General features: G+C 40.2%; 1 long non-coding RNA gene across 1 annotated transcript; it reads left to right on the top strand.

The window, feature by feature from the left end:
- The first annotated feature begins 51 nt into the window (after window positions 1-51).
- Window positions 52-18772, top strand: LOC140510120 (uncharacterized). Its single transcript, XR_011969104.1, has 2 exons — window positions 52-139; window positions 12716-18772. It is a non-coding gene; the product is annotated as an uncharacterized lncRNA (long non-coding RNA).
- The last annotated feature ends 570 nt before the right edge of the window (window positions 18773-19342 follow it).

Raw genomic sequence — 19342 nt, 5'->3', positions numbered from 1 at the left:
TTTCTTTTGTATTGGGGGGCAGAGGAGGACGGCCATCGTGTGGAGGTGTGTTCTAAAGAAATCCTCCGGGAAACCGAAACCACTCGCTTGGTGGATGGTAAGGAAAATCAAGAGGTTCCTTTTTGGAGAGAACCACCAGGTTGGGTTTTTTTTGGTGTTTGTTTTTTTACCAGCATGTGGATAGAGGCTTACAAAACTCTCAACTCTTAGAATTGAGGTTTGGGGTGCTGTGTATATGTGTGTGTCATATGCTGTGTAGATCATATATCCAATTATGTATATAATATTATAATATATAATATAATATGTAATATTATATATGATATATGATATATCATTATATTATATAATTATAATAATATATAATATTATACTTTATTATATATAGTATATATTATAATATATTATTATATTATATAATAATATTGTTATATTGTGTATGTATTATATCTTGTCTACCTGAACATTTGGTTAAAAGAGACGGACTAGGTGATATGTACCTTCATATTGTTTTAATCCCTTAAAGGTAGCCGAAGCTATTGAACTTGTACATTCGAGGAGCCAAAATGTAAGTTCAGACTGACTGTTAACAAGAATCACCAGGCTTAAATATGTTTTAGAACAATCCCAACTCAGCATGTTTGTGTTACTCAAATTTATGATCTCCATATGTTTAACCATATTATGAGAAAGGAATTTTCTTAACTGAATAGGTGATAAATACAATAACACAGTTAACAAAGTGTCAGTTGAAATTACAGCCCAGGATATTTGTTTTCTTTATCATGAACATCTCATAACATGGTATGTGTCTATAAAATAAAAATATTAAGATAAAAAAGTCTCATTATTCAAGATAGTGTCTCGGGTTAAGGTATCATGCCTAATTGTTATGAAAAGAGGGAAAATGTTAAGTCAGCCCCCATCTGACTGTGTTGACATAGGAAGAGGTATTCTCTGAGTTTACTTCAGGGAACAAAGAAGCTGTTAAGTCCAGGCTCATCTGGTAAATTCAGGCTCATCTGGTGAATTAGTTCAGGCTCTGGCCCTTATTAAGGTCTAAAGATGATATTAACTGATTATCAATATAGAAAAGAGAGAGGGGGCTGGGTAGCTTACTACCTAGAGGGTTGACATTGGAGATAGGAAGACTTGTTTAATTATATTACAAATGGGAGTTTTGAGGTCAATGCTGGGACAACTGGTTCAGATGTGAAAGAATTCACTTAGAAGATTTTCTCCTAACCAAGGGAAGCTTTGTTGATGCAAAAGTTGAGGGCTAGCCCTGGAAGAAGGACTAGCAAATTACAGAGGGACAGAGGCTTGTTTTTATAAGGATAAAGGGATAAGGGAGGCAAGGGAAAATTTATGACACAGGATGAGGGAGACAAGGAATTTTGTGGTCTGGGAAAAGGGGCACGTTTTATGGTATTCCAAGTTAAGGGGAAAGCGACTTTTGAATGCCTTCAGGTTAGAGAATAAACTAGGGGCTCCACAGAGTATGGAAAAGCAAACCTTAATATTGTTTTTAACCCTTAGGGCACTGTTTGTATCCACATTAGGAAGGTACATGGAAGGAGGTAGGGAAGGAAGAGAAAAGAAGGGAGTATGTGAAATGCTAGGATCAAATCAGACGACTAATAATGAAGGGAAGGGGAGCCCTGTGATCTCAAAAGGAAGAAAATAATCTATAGGAGAATGGGGAAGGAGGAGGAGAAGAGAAAGGATAGAAGTTGCAAATATATTTCCATATTAGTCATGTTGCAAAACAAAAGCAAGAAAAATAAATAATATGTCAGAGAGTAAGCTGGATAGATAATGTCATAGAATAATGAACATGAGCTTGGACAGACTTCAGGAGACAGCGGAGGGTAGAAGAGCCTGGCATGCCATGCTCCATGGCATCATGAAAAGTCAGACATGACTGAATGAACACCAGATTAATTTGTTGCCTCCTTGGAAAGCACAGAGTGTATTAACCCTGGGGAGAGAAGTTAGTGATAAAGTTTAATATAAAATTTTGGAATAATCTCTTTGTTCTCTCTGCAACAAACTCAGAGGGTGCCTCTTCCTATGTCAGCAAAAGCCAGCCAAGGCTGACTCTGCATTCCTTGGGAGACCTTTGACCTGGGACGCTGTCTTGAGTGATAGGACTTTCCTTTATATCTTATTATCTATAGACACATACTATGTCATGGCATATTAATGGTAAAGAAAATATAGACATCTTAGGTCGTAATTTCTATTGAACATTGTTTACCCTTTCCTATGTCAATTATCCGTTTAGGGCAGGAAGCCTGCCACTCACTAGTGGTGGGATTTCCTTCCTTATCACCGAGACATATGTTTACCCAGCTTGGAATCCCAAGGCTTGACTGACATTACTTTGTTAATTGTCTTGTCTTACTAAATTTATGATTTGTTCAACTAGGAGAGTTCCTTTCTCACGGCAAAATGTATATAAGCCAGAAGATTTCTGCACTGGGTAGCCAGAACATTTCTGGCTCCATAATGCATTATGTTACCGTTTTCTTTAATAGGGAATTGATTAATTAATTAAATCATGAAATGTATGCATTTAGCCTGTTGCCTTTTCTTTAACCAAGTTTTCAGGTCAACATTAGATACAAGGTAAGTTTCACTGAGTGGAAAGAGAAAGTAGGAAAGTAGAAGAAAAAGTCAGCAAGAAACTTGTATAGGGAAGTCAGACTGGCCTAGCAGATAAAGTGACATCATAAGTTACCCAGCCTCTATTTGACAGTTGAGGAAAGGGCCAGAGTATCTCACTCAACCAGAGCCCAGCTGGTATTCCAGGGGACAGTGCTAGCCAGCCATAGCGGATCAGTAGCAGTCAAGAGGAGCTGGCGGGAGGAGGCCGGGGTGGGGGTGGGGGCCCTGTCGGGGACAGAATTGGCAGCAGTCCCAAACCCGATGAGAGGGAGGGAACCGGACACACCTTGGGCTAACCTTAGAGACTGCTGGCTGTGTGCAGCAATCAAGCCTGATGGGAATTTCCACATCCAGGATTTGAAAACAACTTTTATTTCCAGACTACCCAAATTTGAATAGGATTATCCTCCCTCCAGGATGTTTATAGCTGGAGGGATCCACCTTAAGGGATTGATGTGGAGATCAAACAAAAGGAAAGTGCTTGGCAAAACCTACGGATAGAATCAGGAATAGGGTCTGAAGCCTGAATTTCACTGACTTAGAAGGAACTCAGGTTGAAAAAGTGCCTTCTACCAATACTAGAGAGCTGCCGACCTAGACGAGATTTGTCTGTTTGGAGTTTATTATAAACTTTATAAACCTTAAAGGTCTATATAAATGCTAGTTATTAGCCAGGCAACCACCGTGAGACCGGGCCGGCTGATGCTCTCACACTCATTCTGAGCCCTGACGGGCTAGAACCTGGATGGCTGCCCCACCGAGGAGTGAGATTCCCAAGGGCTCGAGAGCGCCTCCGCCGGAAGGACGAAGGGAAGCGGGGCAAGGCGAGGTCTGATGGATCGGCTTTCCCTGCCCGGTCCCCCTCCCCTGGCTCCCCCACCAGCAGCCCTTCTTGCTCCTTTCGTTTTCCAACCACCGTCTAGATGGTGCAGTGGATAGAGCACCAGTGCAGGAGTCAGGAGGACCTGAGTTCAAATCTCACCTCAGACACTTAACACTCACTAGCTGTGTGACCTTGGGCAAGTCACTTAACCCCAGTTGCCTCATCCTGGGCCATCTCCAGTCATCCTGATGAACATCTGGTCACTGGATTCAGATGGCTCTGGAGGAGAAGTGAGGCATAGCCATCCATCACTCAAAACAAAGTCAAGTGCAAGTTATGTCATTAGTTCTCTGATGGCACGGTCTTCTTCGACAAGGAAGAACAAACACATGCAGTTATTAGCCAGGGTCTCACAGGTAATAACAGCTAACCCTTGCATAACACTTTAAGGTTTGCAGTGCATTTTACCTATATAGCATTGAAATACTGTAATTATCCTCATTTCTCAGATGAGTAAACTGAGGTTTAATGATTTGCTCAAGGTCACACTGCAGGTATTTGGTATTTGAACTCAAGTTTTCCTAGTTTACAAGTACAGCACTTTGCTAAAGAAACTAGGTGGAAGAGGAAGGACTAGAAACCCAGGTCCTCTGACTCCATCTTCAGCCCCTTCTCTTCTCTGACCTTCATTGGTTTCTACTCTAAATGTTGGTGAAACTTGGTTTCCAATCCCTGGGTAGCTGCTGAAACTGAGGCTGAAGTGTGGGAGGCTGCCAGGGAGCTCAGCTCTGTCAGCCCTTGGTCAGGAAGAATGGATTTCAGTTCCAGTCTCAGGTATTTATCTGTAAAGAAAAAAGTGACGGTTATAATCATAGCATTTACCCACCTACTAGGGGACTATGGTGAGGATAAAATGAGAGGACATGTTTAAGTGCTTTGCAAACCTATAAATAAGTAAATATAAATATAAAAACCTTTGAACTCTATTATTATTCAACTCAGAGTCCATGCAGGAAATAAGACCTAACTTCTTCCTCCTCCCAGGTCCTGCCTGGGAGGCTAAATACTAAGCTATTTGGAAGAGGAAATGGTTCTGGGGCCAGGATTAAGTGCAGATTGATTGTTTTCCTGCCTCTTTACAAAAACAAAGAATTATCTTCCTAATCTCAGCCCATCCCTATTTCTTAAAAGCATAGTTCCTGAGAATTCAAATATGACCCAGAGACACACAGGCAGTGACTCTGGCCAGATTTCAATTTACAAAGGTGAGTCTTCCTGACTCCTCGGACCAGCACTCTATCCTTGGAGCCACCTAGCTGCCGCCATTGAAAATTAATCATAGCTAATGTTTATATAGAGCTTACTTTATAATTATTTCATTTGATCCTCACAATAACCCTGGGAGCTAGCTTCTGTTATTATCTTCATTTTGTATGGGAGGAAACTGAAGCTGGCAGAGGTTAGTGACATCCCCAAGTGACTGAATCAAGTTTTTTGTTTTTGTTTATTTTGGGGAAAATAGACAACAATTGAAGATATCAGGATTAGCCTTATGAAGTAATAGGCTGAGATAAAGGGCTTCAGCTGGATTCCACCAGGGAAAGGAGAAGAGGGAGATCCTTCGGGGGCATTGTGGTCAGACCCATGCTAACTGTGTAGAAAGTAGACTGGAGAGGTGAGGAAAACAACTAGGAGCCATTGGCATAGTTCAGATGAGAGATGCTGAGAGCCTTCGTGAGGGTGGTTGTGGTATAAATGAACAGGACAGATACAAGAGATGTTTGGCAAGTAGAGTCAATAAGACTTAGCAACTGATTGGGTGTGGCTAGAGACAGAAGGTAGTCTTTGCTGAAGGCAGAGAGGAGGCATGCCTAGATTTGTACTTTATGAAGATTATTTTGACACTCCTTAGAGTTGAGCAATGTCAGTATTTTTCATTTTGGTTACTGTTCAGTCTGACTTTTTGTGACCCCATTTGAGGTTTTCTTGGAAGAGATACTGGATTGGTTTGCCATTTCTTTTCCAGCTCATGTTGCAGATGAAGAAACTGAGGCAAACAGGGTTAAATGACTTGACCAGGGACACACAGTCAGTAAATGTCTGAGATCAGATTTATCCCAGGAAGATAGTCATCCTGACTCTAGGCCCAGCACTCTGTCTTTGGGTACTATTTTCCATAGCATTTGAAAAAGATTACTCTCCTTCCTTGTCTCCCTTTCCTCCCACCCCATCCAACTTGAGTTACTTAATTCATGAAAAGCAAAAGACTGTCTAATTGGGGAAATGAGTTCACGAAATGGACATGACTTCAAAATCCAGCTCTGCTACTCACTACTTGTGTGACATTGGGTAGTTCATTAAACCTTGCTGTTTTTTCATCAGTTTCTATAAAATGAAGGGAACAGTTCAGACTAAATGATCTCTAAGGTCTTTTTCAAGAGCAAATCTGTGAACTTCTCCTCTATAATTACCTTCCATTTGCTTCATGTGTACATTTTTTTTTGCATGTTGTCTCCTGTGAGAAGCATGTTTGTTCTAGAAAGAAAATACTCGTGAAGCCAGGAAAGTTCTCATTACATTTATTTTACATTCATTTTGAATGAGTAGCTCCCTAATGGAGTACACTTGCTCAGACAAATGCAAAGCTGTTCATACTCTTTCAGATTTGAATTTGTCCCCTTGCTCTCCATTGGCTAGATGCAACTTCCTGAAATGCCCACTTCAAGTTCTTCTCCTTGATATGTTCCCCCTCAAACATCTTGTTAAGCATGCATACAGGCTTCTGACCTTTTACTTAACCAGAAGCCTGGTTCTGCTAGGTCACAGCTCCTATTAGAAGAACCAGTTACCTCTGACTTAAATCCTGCTGTCACTCAAAAGCTGAGAGTAGTTTTAATCCTGTAGAAACAGAATTCCTTCTTTTGTTTCTCATACTCCCCTATGAAACTCCTTGAGGACAGGGTCTATTTTTGTCTTTGCATACCCAGCACTTAGCACAGTACCTGGTGAATTGAAAGCAGTTATTAAATCCTTAATATTTGATTGACTGCTAAGGAATATGCCCATCTATTTGTTCTCCAATGGCAAACCACTTCGGTATATTTGCCAAGAAAACACCAAAATGGGGTCATGGAGAGCAGGACACAACTGAAATGAGTGGATAACAACAACAATAAATGTCTATTTATTGGATAATTATTTCTATGTGTATGGCACAGATCTTTCAGAGTATACCTAGATCCTCCATGAAAGAGCTGAAACTCACCAGGCCCTCTCAAATGTTCTCTAGACTAGGAGTGAACAGGGCTAAGTGCCCCAAATACATTTTGAACTGGATAACAGTCATGATGGGGATGGGATCTGGAACCCAAAAAGGAAAAGCCCCTAGACTTTCCCACATGGCTCAGGTTCCTGGCATTCACATAGGGCCTTCGGCACTTCCCAGCTAATTAACTGAGCTTTCATTGTCTGCCCCTGGCCCCACCCTAAACCTCTGCCCTCTTAATTCTGTCTAGACCCTTCTCACTTCCCACAGTCTTCAGTATAAAAGATCCATCTTGTCTCCATGACAGTGCTCAGTTTCCTTAAGAGTCTAGCCAATATGGCAGTGTTTTAATAAATCTTGTCTTTTGCTAATAGAAAACTTGGGTCAAATTCATTCAGAGAGGATGTGCGTGTTGCTATTTCAGAGTTCCAGCACCCCTAAACCTCATCAATAAGATCCATTGAGTCTGTGAAGGAGGGAAGACACCTATTTCATGCTTTCTCCAACTCCCTTCTCTGTGTTTCTCATCAATGTTTAAATCATGTTTAAGGAATAATTGGACCATGGCATTCCTTACATTATTCATTTTTAGCCACTTGTAAAACAGTTTCAAAACAAAGAGCTAATAATTAAAGGAAAGCTTTTATGGCCTTCCTATAGTTCTGCATTATGAAACTAAACACTTATGCTGAAGGGTCTTTGAATTAATGAGGATGAGTTGAGATAAAAAAATAAATACCTCCCATTTCATTATGTGAAATAACTACCAAAAAGTACTCTTTTACTTGAAAAAAAACCCCCAGCAAACCCTTGAGCTGTGGAATGGAAATGAGAAAAACCATTTGGCTAATTTTTTTAAATGACCAAAGACTGCTTAAAAGTCAACTTTCTTCTAAGTCTTCCTTGATTTATTTAGCAAAAGGGGTGTGTGTGTGTGTGGTGGGGAACCAAGATGGTATAATAAAAGGATGGACTTACTGTAGCTCTGCCCCCATGGCCCATAAAGTATATGTAGAAAATGACTCTAAACAAATTCTAGAGCAGCAGAAGCCACAAAACAACAGAGTGAAAGAGATTTCCAGCCCAAGGCAACCTGGAAGACTGACAGGAAAGGTCTATTGCACTGGGCTTGGAGTGGAGTGCAGCACAGCCTTAGCCATGCTGCACAGCACAGTCAGGACTGGAGCAGACTTAAGGACATGGAATCATGGGCAGCAGCTGTGATTCTCAGATTTCTCAACCCACAATTGCCAAAGACAGCTTCAAAGGTCAGTGATAAAGCTCTTTCATCTGGTTGAGAAGGGAGCAGGGTCTGGCCCCAGGGCAGCAGCAGCCAGTATGACACACCATCCATTTTTGGAGCCCTCTGTCTAAAGACCCTGGGGGAATTGAATGGCTGATCTAGGTCTCAGTTCTGAGTGGTAGTCCTGGGGTGAGGAGGAGCACTGGCATGGTATGGAGCTGGCGGAGGCTCTGGAGAGGGAATCCTACTTGCAGATTCTAGGCAGAAAGTGCTTGTAGTTGCTCCCAGACCAGAGCATAAGCCAAGAGAGGAATAAACCCCTCTCCTTTGATTGTGCCACTTTGGAGGAACTGAAAACTTACAGGTCCCTAGAGTATAACCTCCACTTGACAAGGGACTCAAAAGTCAAGTAACTGGTGAGGAAAATGCCCCAAAAAGGGAAAAAAATAAGACTTTAGAAGGTTACTTTCTTGGTGAAAAGGTATTTTCTTCTATCCTTTTGGAAAGGGGATTCAAAAATATGTTGAAGTAAATAACACCTTTAAAAATAACCTAACCCAAATGGCAAAAGAGGGCCAAAAAGTCGGGGAGGAGTAGAATGCTTTAAAAAAGCAGAATTAGCCAGACTTATTTAGCACAGGGCTCCTGTTATCAAATTTAAAACATATGATATAATGATATACTTAAAGAACCCAGAGAGCTAACTAAAATTTAGTTGAAATAATAATTTCAGCAAAGTTACAGAATATAAGATAAATCCACATAAATAATCAGCATTCCTATACATAAACAAATATCAGAGCAGTTTTCCTTGAAAATTTCATGAAACAGGTTGTTTAGGTTCTTTTTTTGATCTTGGCTTTCAGGTCATCCCATAATGTTCACATTGTCTCTCCTGGACCTATTTTTCCAGGTCAGTTGTTTTTCCAATGAGATATTTCACATTGTCTATTTTTTCATTCTTTTGGTTTGGTTTTGTAATTTCTCGGTTTCTTATAAAGTCATTTGTGAAGGTTGGAAGTTCAATTCCGTGTGGATGGTCTCGGGCGGGTAAAGGTGGGAGCTTCTAAATCTTAGAGTTCTTACGAGGCCCCCCAGGAAAACAGCAGGGAATCAAGAAGGTCAGACTGAGCTAGCTCGGCTAGCTCGGGTATTTCCGCCTCTTCCTGGGAGATACGTGATGGGTGGAGCCTCCCTGCTCTTGAGGCTGTCCCGGATTGGACACACCTGTTGTCTCCTAACAGGCTCGATATTGATATGTAAACTACGCGACAGAGGGCTTAAGTAGGTCCAGGAAAGCCCGAAAAAGCCTCTTGGGCGGAGGGCCACGTGTGAGCTTACTAGGCTCCCCATTTTCCTCTCTCTTCTCTCCCCTCCCCCTCTCTCCTCACTTATACTTCTACTTCCAATCTCTTATTGTAAGATCCTTGCCTCCTTGGGAGATCCCTCTCTCTCTCCCTCCTAAGGAAGAATCCCCTGCACTTGTAACCGAGACCCTGAAATAAAGCTCAACCCTTGTTCGACTCTGGAACGTTCTCTCATATGCGCACCCGGCGTGGCCAGCCGAAGACCTCGGGAGGTGAGGTAAGAAAGACTCGGGTAGCCCACAGGCCTCTAGGCCTGGCAGTCATTAGCTTCTGTCTGCTCCATTATAATATTTAAAGAACTATTCCCCTTCAGTGAGCTTTTGAACCTCCTTTTCCATTTGGTCTATTCTGCTTTTTAAAACATTCTTCTCCTCATTGGCTTTTTGAACCTCTTTTGCCATTTGAGTTAGTCTATTTTTAAAGGTGTTATTTTCTTCAGCATTTTTTTTTGGGGTCTCCTTTAGCAAGCTGTTGACTCTCTTTTCATGAATTTTCTTGTATCACTCTCATTTCTCTTCCCAATTTTTCCTCCACCTCTCTTACTTGATTTTCAAAATTGTTTTTGAGCTCTTCCATGGCCTGAGACCATTACATATTTATTTTGGAGGTTTTGGATGCAGAAACCTTGACTTTTATGTCTTCCTCTGATGGTAAGCATTGTTCTTCCTCATCTGAAAGGATGGAAGAAAATACCTGTTCATCAAGAAAGTAAACTTCTATAGTTTTATTTTTTTTCTCTTTTTTGGTCATTTTCCCAGCCAGTTACTTGACTTTTGAGTCCTTTGTCAAGAGGAGGGTATACTCTGGGGACCTGTAAGTTCTCAGTACCTCCAAGGTGGTACAATCAAGGGAGAGGAGTTTAATCCTTTCCTGGCCTGTGCTCTGGTCTGGGAGCTACCAAAGCTTTTCTACCCAGGATCTGCAAGTAGAATTTCCTTTCCAGAGCCTCCACCAGCTGCACCACATCAGCACTCTTTCTCATCCCAGGACCACCATTCAGGGCTGAGACCCAGATCAGTGGCTCAATTCTCCCAGGGTCTTTAGGTTGAGGGCTCCAAAAATGGATACTGCTGCTGCCTGGGGCTGGGGCTAGGGGAGGACCCTGCTCCCTTCTCACCCAGGTACAAATGCTTTCTCACTGACCTCTGAAACTGTCTTTGGCATTTGTGGGTTGAGGGATCTGGGAACCGTATCTGCTGCAGGGGATTCCACCCCCAAGGCCTTCTTGGTCCTGTTCCTGCTAGTACCATATGGCCAAGGGTTAGGCTGGGCTCTGTGCGCTGTGCTCCACTCCACACCCCTGGTGATACACCTTTCTTGTTGGCCTTCCAGGCTGCCTTGGGCTGAAAATCTCTTTTACTCTGTAGTTTTGTGGCTTCTGCTGCTCTAGAATTTGTGTAGAGTCATTTTTTACTAGTATTTTATGGGCCGTGGGGGAAGAGCTAGAGTAGGGGTGTCTTTCTACTCTGCCATCTTGGCTCCACCCCCAAAACAGACATTTTTCAAAGAAAGAAATCCAAGCTACCAATAATAATATGAAAAAAATCTTCTAAATCATTTATAATTATAGAAATGAAAATTAAAGCCACTTTGAGGTTCTATCCCATACTCATCAGATTGCCAAAAAGAACAGAAAAGGAAAATGACAGATGTTGGAAGGTTTGTAGGAAAAATTCACCTAGTCTCCTCCCTATCCTTATTTCCCCTTGGTGCCTTCCCTCTGAGATTACCTCCCATTTACACTGTATATATCTGGGAGATATAGTTTAGACAGACAGACAGACAGACAGACAGACAGACAGACAGACAGATAGATAGATAGATAGATAGTATTATGTAGTAATAGGTAATAGTAATAGATAGATTACATGGATGGATGGATAGATAGATATTGATATATATGTGTGTATATATACATATACACATACACACACACACACACACACACACACACATACACACACACATACACACACACACAGATAGAGTGTTAGGCCTAAAGTCAGGAAGACTAAATTTCAAATTTGGCTTCAAACACTTACTAGTTCAGTGACCCCAGGCAAGTCATTTAACCCTGTTTGCTTCAGTTTCTTCATCTGTAAAATGAACTGGAGAAGGAAGTGGCAAACCACTCCAGTATCTTTGCCAAGAAAACTCTAAATGGTGTTCCAAAGAGTCAGACCCCACTGAAAATGTTTAAACAACAATGCCAAAGTCTTGTTGACTGACAGACAGAAGTTAAGTGACGTGAGCATAGTCTCCCAGCAAGCATCAAGGACAGATTCAAACATAGTGGTCTCACCTGAATTTAAGTCCTTCACTCTTTTCACAACACTATTCTATAAGAAATGCATACATAAGGAAAATGTCAACATTCAAAAGTGTCATCTGTGATTAATTCATTCTAATCAGTTCAGTTATAATATCTGAAACCTAGATGAAGGCATAAATGAAGGACATGCGATCTCATTTCCCACCTATGTGCCTTTGTCCTTTCTGTCTCTCATACCTAGAATATTTTCCCTCCTCACTGCCATCTTGTTAAATCTCTAGTGTTCTTCAAAGCTCAGCTTAGGTGCTACCCCCTCTGCATTTCCCCAAGTGACAGAGCTAGCCCCACCAAATTACTGGGCAGGTTTTTCCTTTATTTAAACATTTACAAAGTAAGTTTCTTGAGGAGAAGGATTATTTTCATTTTAGTCTTTGTATTCCCAATGGTGGCATATAATAGGACTCTGCTGAACAAGTCCTTGCTGAATGTAAGGAAGAGCTAATTTGTAGGTGACACAAAACAACAACAGAGTCAGAATCCAAAGAGATTTCAAGAGACTAGAGCAGGGAGCTGACTCTGATAAGGCGAAACCTAACCGAGACATAGATAAAGTCCTCCTCTTGGGTTCAAAGAATCCACTTCATATAGGAGACACATACCGACTCCCTTTTGGGGGAGGAGAAATTGTCTATGGGTATAGATAACTGCATATCATGTTGGATATTTTTTGATATATTAATTTGTTTTGCGAGATTTCCCCCCTCCCCCTTCCTCTTGTTAGAACAATTCTTTGTTATAAGGGATGGTTTTGTGGGAAGGAGGAAGGAGAAGGAAATCTAAGTGATATAAAAGCATAATTAGAACATTCATAAACCTTAAACAACCAGAAGCACATCAACACATACACGTACGCATCTTCTGACAATTTTGGGCAGAATCCATGTTCAATAAATTTTTTTTTAATATCAGTTTCCTAAGTACAGATTGGGAAGGCATGGCTAGAGAATAGTTCACGTGATGAAAAAAATATCTGACTGAAATTTCTTTCTTTCTTTCTTTTTTTTTTTTTTAACAGACTCAAAACCTAATATTGCCTCAAAGTCAATAGGATATCATTGCAACCAAGAAAGCTTATGTGACCAGACTGCATTTGAAGGAAGGATATGGCAAATGTACCTCAGTACTCTACCTTATTCCAGTCACATCTGTGGCATTGAGTTTGATTTATAGTTTAAGGAAATTGATTTTTTTTAATACAGTCAATGGAGGCCAACCCAAATGGTGATGCATCTTGAGACTATGCTGTATGAGAATTGGTGGAAGAGGGATTTTTAACCTGGGGAAGAGAAAAAAACTCAGGGTAGATATGATAGCTGTCTTCAAGTCTTTGAAGTATTGATTGTGGGGCAACCTCATTGCTTTTCTTACTCCCACTCACCTACCCAAGGATGGAAGGAAGAAGACTGGCAGAAAATTGAAGAAAGGTAGATTTCCTTTTCATATAAGGAAATGCTATCCTACTATTGGGTAACTAGATGGTGCAGTGGATAGAGTGCTAGATATAGAGTTAGGAACACTCATCTTCCTGAGTTCTAACATGACCTCAGATACTTTCCAGCTTTGTGACCCTGGGCAAGTCACTTACCCCTGTTTTCTTCAGTTTCTTCATCTGTAAAATGAGCTGGAGAAAGAAATGGCAAACCACTCCAGTGTTTTTGTCAAGAAAAACCTCAAATGGGATTGTGAAGAGTTGAACATGACTGCAAAGTGATTGAATGTCCTACTATTAGAACTATCCAAAAGCAGAATAAGCTACTGTAGGAAGTCATGGATTTCACATTCCTTGAGATGTTCAAGTGAAAAGAGCACTGACTCTGGAGCCAAGGATCTGAGTTCTAATTCCACTTACAACTTGTATGACCTGGGGAAAATAATTTCACCTCCTTGAGCCTCAGTTTCTCGTCTGTAAAATGAAAAAGTTGACCAAATGGCCTCTGATGTCCTATGATTGCTCCTCTGACTACTTGATAGGTATGTGTTAGAAGAGAATATGGTTCAATTGTATGATGGACTATATGAACTCTTAGGTTCTTCCCAACTGAGATTCCACTACCCCATAATTGTTCAGTGATCTGTTTCCTTGATGGTTCAACACGTGACGCTTATCTGCATCTCAGTCATTATTTACTTCCAAATGTTATAAAATATCATTTTAGGATACAAAAACATGGTAGAGTAGCGAAAAACAACAACAAAACACTGGATTTAGAGTTGAAGTGGAACTAACTGAAATCTTGGCTCTGATATAAACAAGTCACCACCTCTGTGCCTAAGTTTCCACATCTGTAAAATGGAGAGAACCATTATGGTCCCTTCTAGTTCTAAATCTACAATCCTTTGGTCACCATCACCATCAACAAACCCTTCCTGAGATCCTCCTGGGTAATGGGTACGGCCAGACAGAGTCCTGGGGACACAAACAGGTTATCAGTCAGTAAATTAATCAACAAACATTCATTAAACACTTACTATGTGTTTGTCATTGTGCTAAGGACTAGAGATATGAAGAAAAAGCCAAGTCCATTCTTGGCCTCCAGGAATTTACATTCTGATGGAGAAAATGACATGTACATATCTAGACACATATAAAATTCCCACAGAGTAGAAGGTATGGTTAGAGGGCAATGCACTAGTAGCTCGAAGTGATGAGAGCTGGAAAGATAGAGGAAACCCAAGATTGGAGTTCCTTGAGTGGGCCATCTGGAAAAGAATTTGCAGACTGATGCATTCTTGAGCTCAAAGTGATAAAGATTTAATATGCATTTGAGTAGGCAAGAGTTCTTAGAGAACCTACAACTTTAGAGGGGTACAAATAAAGTTTATATAGGATATTCTATACATACATACACCCCCACACACACACACACACATATATATATCTGTATATGTGTGTGTGTGTATATATATATATATGCATATATGTATATTTATGTATATATCACATAGGTAGCAAACATGCTACCTAGGTGATTCAGGGCAGGATTAGGGAGTGGTTAAGGAGAGGTTAGTTCTTAAAGGAATGTGCACTTTTAGTATCTTCTGCACAGGTATTTTACCCAGAGTTCATTAGGAAATAACCCAAGATGGGGCTACATAGAGGTGTGGTTTTAGGCCTGAAATGTCACTACGTCCACTAACGGTCAGGACTCACTAAGTAATATGCAGGTTGCTCTCATCATTGTTTTGTTGAACAAGATAAATGTAAGGGAGCATACATATGTCTAAGTCTAGGATACATATGATTGGTCAGTGAGTAGTAAATACCATTAAGACCCAGAACACAGCCAGTTCAACCAGTACATAGCTGATTCAAACTAATAAATTCTATAGGAGCAGCTGGCTACTTATCAGGAAGAGAAATAATTGTTTGTGTTGGGGCAGACTATCCTTGGGCTGGAGAGAAACTGCCTGAGACAATGTTTTGAGGCTAGGGAGAAATGTGATTTTTAGAGGGAAATGTGAGTTTAGAATTCAGGTCCAAGCACCCAAGAACCCCATCAGAAGAACCAGAGTCGAGAAGAGGGAACATATAAGAGAGATGATGTAGCGATAGAAATAATAAGATGAGTGGTGCTTTTATTATCCCTATTTCATTGGTGAACACACTGAGGCTGATAGAGCTTGAACAGATTCCTGCAGCCAAGGAGGATCTGAAGCAGTGCTTGAAATCAGGACCTTGGGGCCAAAGCCTCCTTTCGTTGTCCTATCCAGCTTCCTCAGTTTCACGTAATTCTAGGCCCTTCACACCAGCCCTCACATGTGACACACAGGGAAACTGAAGACCAGAGAGGGGTTTTTCCAAGGTTAGGCGCTCTACTCAGTGAGGGAGGGACAAGAATCAGAAATGAAACTGTTTTTCCCCCAGGGAGCCTACATTCTATTGTATTGGAAGGAAGGAAGGGTGTGGGGGTGGGGTGGGTGTGTCTACTCATGACAACCATAGTACCTTATACGTAGCAGACGCTTAATAAATATCCATGGAATCCAATGGGGAGAAACAAAAACCACATTACTTCATGTATTGCTGATAGTCTGTTGGAAGTCTGTTTCCAAAGTTTAAAGTTCAAAAGTTCAAGGGCAGTCAAATAATAACTTCCTTATCTTTTCCAAATAACAATTTCAACAAGGCAAATAAAAGCTAGAAAACAACCTAATCAGATTTCTTCATAAACTAGCTTCATGGAAAGGTCAACTATTGGGTATAAACTCAGAAGCACACCAGTGAGCTGAGTTGGCAATTTTTGGATTGTATTGAAATTGTAAATTAAAGCAATATTCAGCTTCCTTTTCATTTTCAAAGATGATGATTCTCATTTTTCTGAGCAGAAGCATAGTTGGACCTAAACTTTTCACCTGTGTATTTTCAGACTTGGCCTGAAAGCTACAATATGTAGCACAAAATGAGATTTAAACCATAGGCTTTCTCTAGTATGAACACAGGTGTTGGGGTTTTTCTTTTCTTTTTTTCAGTTATTTATTTTTAACATTACTTAAAAAAATTGTATTCCAAATTCTCTCCCTCATTTTATCCCCTCCCCTACAATGAGAAGGCAAGCAACATGTTGTCAATTACACTTGTGAAATCCTACAAAAAATATTTCCATATTATCCATTTGCAAAAAAAAGTAAGAAAAAGAAAGTGAAACAATTATACTCTCAGTTCTCTCTCTGGAGGTGGATAACCTTTTCATTATGAGTCCTTTAGAATTGACTTGGATCATTGTCTTCAACAGAGTAGCTAAAATTTTCACAATTTGATCACTGCTACAATATTAATTGTTGTAAATAATGCTCTCCTGGTTCTGTTCACTTCACTTTGTATCAGTTCATATAGGTTTTCCCAGGTTTTTCTGAAACCATTCTCCCCATCATTTTTTTAATTTTAAAATTTTAGTTCTCAACATTCAGTTCCACAGACTTTTGAGTTTTAAAATTTCTCTCCCTCTTCTCCTTCCTCCCCAAGACAGTACGAAATCTGATATAGGCTCTACATATACATTCATATTAAACATATTTTGACATTAGTCATGTTGTAAAGAAGAATTATAACACAGAATGAACCATGAGAAAAAAGAAACAAAACAATAGAAAGAAGAGAGAGCAAAAGCACGCTTTGATCTGCATTCAAACTCCAGCGTTCTTTGGATGTGGGCAACATTTTTCATCATGAGTCTTTTGGAGTTGTCTTAGAACCTTGCATTGCTGAGAAGAGTTAGTCTATCAAAGTGAGTCATGGCACTATGTGTCTGTGACTGCGTACAATGTTCTCCTGGTTCTTCTCCCCTTATTCAGCATCAGTTCATATAAGTTTTTCCAGGTTTTTCTGAAATCTAATTGCTCATTTATTTTGTCATATACATAATTAATTTGTTTTCAGTTTTCAACAACCACTTCCATAACTTTTAAATTTTGTCCTCCTCCCTTCCCCATGAAAAGTATGTAATCTTATATGGATTCTACACATACATTCTTATTAAACACATTTCCACTTTGGCCATGTTGCATAGAAGAATTAAAATGAATGGGAGAAACCATGAGAAAAACCAAAACAAAATGTGACAAAAAAAGAAAATGGTCTGCTTCATTCTGCATTCTGACTCTATAGTTCTTTCTCATTTTGCATCATGAGTTGGAGTGGATGGCCTCGTCCCCACACAGCTCGGTGATGTGGTGAAGAAGAAAGACCAACCCTGTTTATTGATCTGAGGGTCCAGGTATTTATAGACAGAAACTGCAAGCCTGCGTGACATTCTGCTTGTCTTCTGCCCTAGTGATTTAATCAGTCTTATCTTAAAGACTGTGAGCCTAGAGGCTCTATTTTACATATCCCTTGTTTTCTGTAATTCTCTTGTTTGTCTCATGGAGACAGCAACATCTGGGGGGCACGGAGAGCCATTCCGATGATAATAAGCATGGTCTCAAAGAACAGTTTCCCTGAAGGTCTGTCCTGATCTTGTCAACCGCACTCTACCCTGGCCCTCAATAATGAGTCCTTTGGAAATGTTTCAGGTCCTTGCATTGCTCTGAAGGGCTAAGTTTATGAGGTACAGTCCTTGCACACTGTGGCTCTTAGTGTGTACAATGTTCTGGTTCTGCTCATTTCACTCAGCATCAGTTCACATAAATCTTTACAGGTTTTTCTGAAGTCCTCCAGTTCATCCTTTCTTATAGCACGATAGTATTCCATTACATTCATATACCACAACTTGTTCAGCCATTCCCCAATGGATGGGCATCCCCTTGATTTCCAGTTTTGGGTCACCACACAAAAAACTGATATAAATATTTTTGTACTGTGGGTCCTTTTCCCATTTTTATGATCTCTTTGGGATATAGCCCTAGAATCAATATTGTTAGATCAAAGTGTATGCACATTTTTGTAGCCCTTTGGGCATAGTTCCAAATTGCTCTCCAGAATGGCTGGATTAGCTCACAGTTCCACCAACAATGAATTAGTGTTCCAACTGTCCCACATCTTCTCCAACATTTATCATCTTCCTGTTTTGTTATGTTAGCCAATCTTACAGGTGTGATGTGGTTCTGCTCATCATTTCTTATAGCGCAATAGTATTCCATGACATCCATATACCACAACTTTTTCAGCCATTCTCCAATTGATGGGTATCCTCTCAATTTCCAATTCTTTGCCACCACTAAAAGACCTGCTATAAATATTTTTATACATGTGGATCCTTTCCTATCATTTCTTATAACATAATTCTAATCATTTCTGATAGAGTGAAAGCTTAGATGCTCATATACACCTGAGGAGAGCCATGATGCTGCCTGGGTGCTCCTGAAGTCATACCTACTGTAACTAAACAACATTGTTCCATCACAGTCATGTTTCCCAACTTTTGACCTGCTATGTCTGATTTGAATGGGCAGGAGAGGAAGAAAGAGAAATGTATTGCTTTAGCCCAGTGAATCTTCCCCTTTTTGTATGTAATGGATTCCAGCATTCTGATGACCTCTGTGGATCACTTACAGAACAATGTTTTTAAATACAGAAAATAAAAGGATTACAACGGAAACCAATTATTTTGAAATAAAGATGCAAATTTTCCCTGTCCAATCTATCTTCCTACAATCTTTCATGGATCCCAGATTAAGAACTTGTGCTTAACAGAAAATGGTGACAGATGAATAGAATTGAACACTAAATTCCTGCTTTGCTTTCCCTTAAATTCAGAACAAATAGTGAATATTTTATTAATAAGACCAGGCTTTATATAATGTTTTAAGGTTTGCAAAAAGGCTTTCAAAACCTCTTATCCTTATAACTGTTAATATTTAATATAAATTTTAGACTTTAATAAGGGCCAAAGTTTGAATTAAGAAGAGTCTGGACCTAATAGTCTCCTTTGTTTAGAGGATGCCTACACCTTGGGTTGTGAATAAACAATTTCAAAGGCCTGTTTAGGACAGGATGGCTGCAATCTGGGTGATGGGACTTTTCCTTACCTTGAATCACAAAGACATGCTAAGGAAGGAAGATGCCCATAGCCTGGGATCACAAAACCTAATTACAATGTGTTTACAGTGTGAGAACTCCTTTCTCATGGCAAAATGTACTTAAGACAGTCAATTTCTGTACTAAGTCAGCCAGTTCTGCTCCTGGCTCCATAGCGCTATGTAATTG

This window comes from Notamacropus eugenii, chromosome 6 (assembly GCF_028372415.1).
Source record: "Notamacropus eugenii isolate mMacEug1 chromosome 6, mMacEug1.pri_v2, whole genome shotgun sequence".
NCBI classification, from domain to species: domain Eukaryota; kingdom Metazoa; phylum Chordata; class Mammalia; order Diprotodontia; family Macropodidae; genus Notamacropus; species Notamacropus eugenii.
This window is presented reverse-complemented; position numbering and strand designations above follow the sequence as displayed.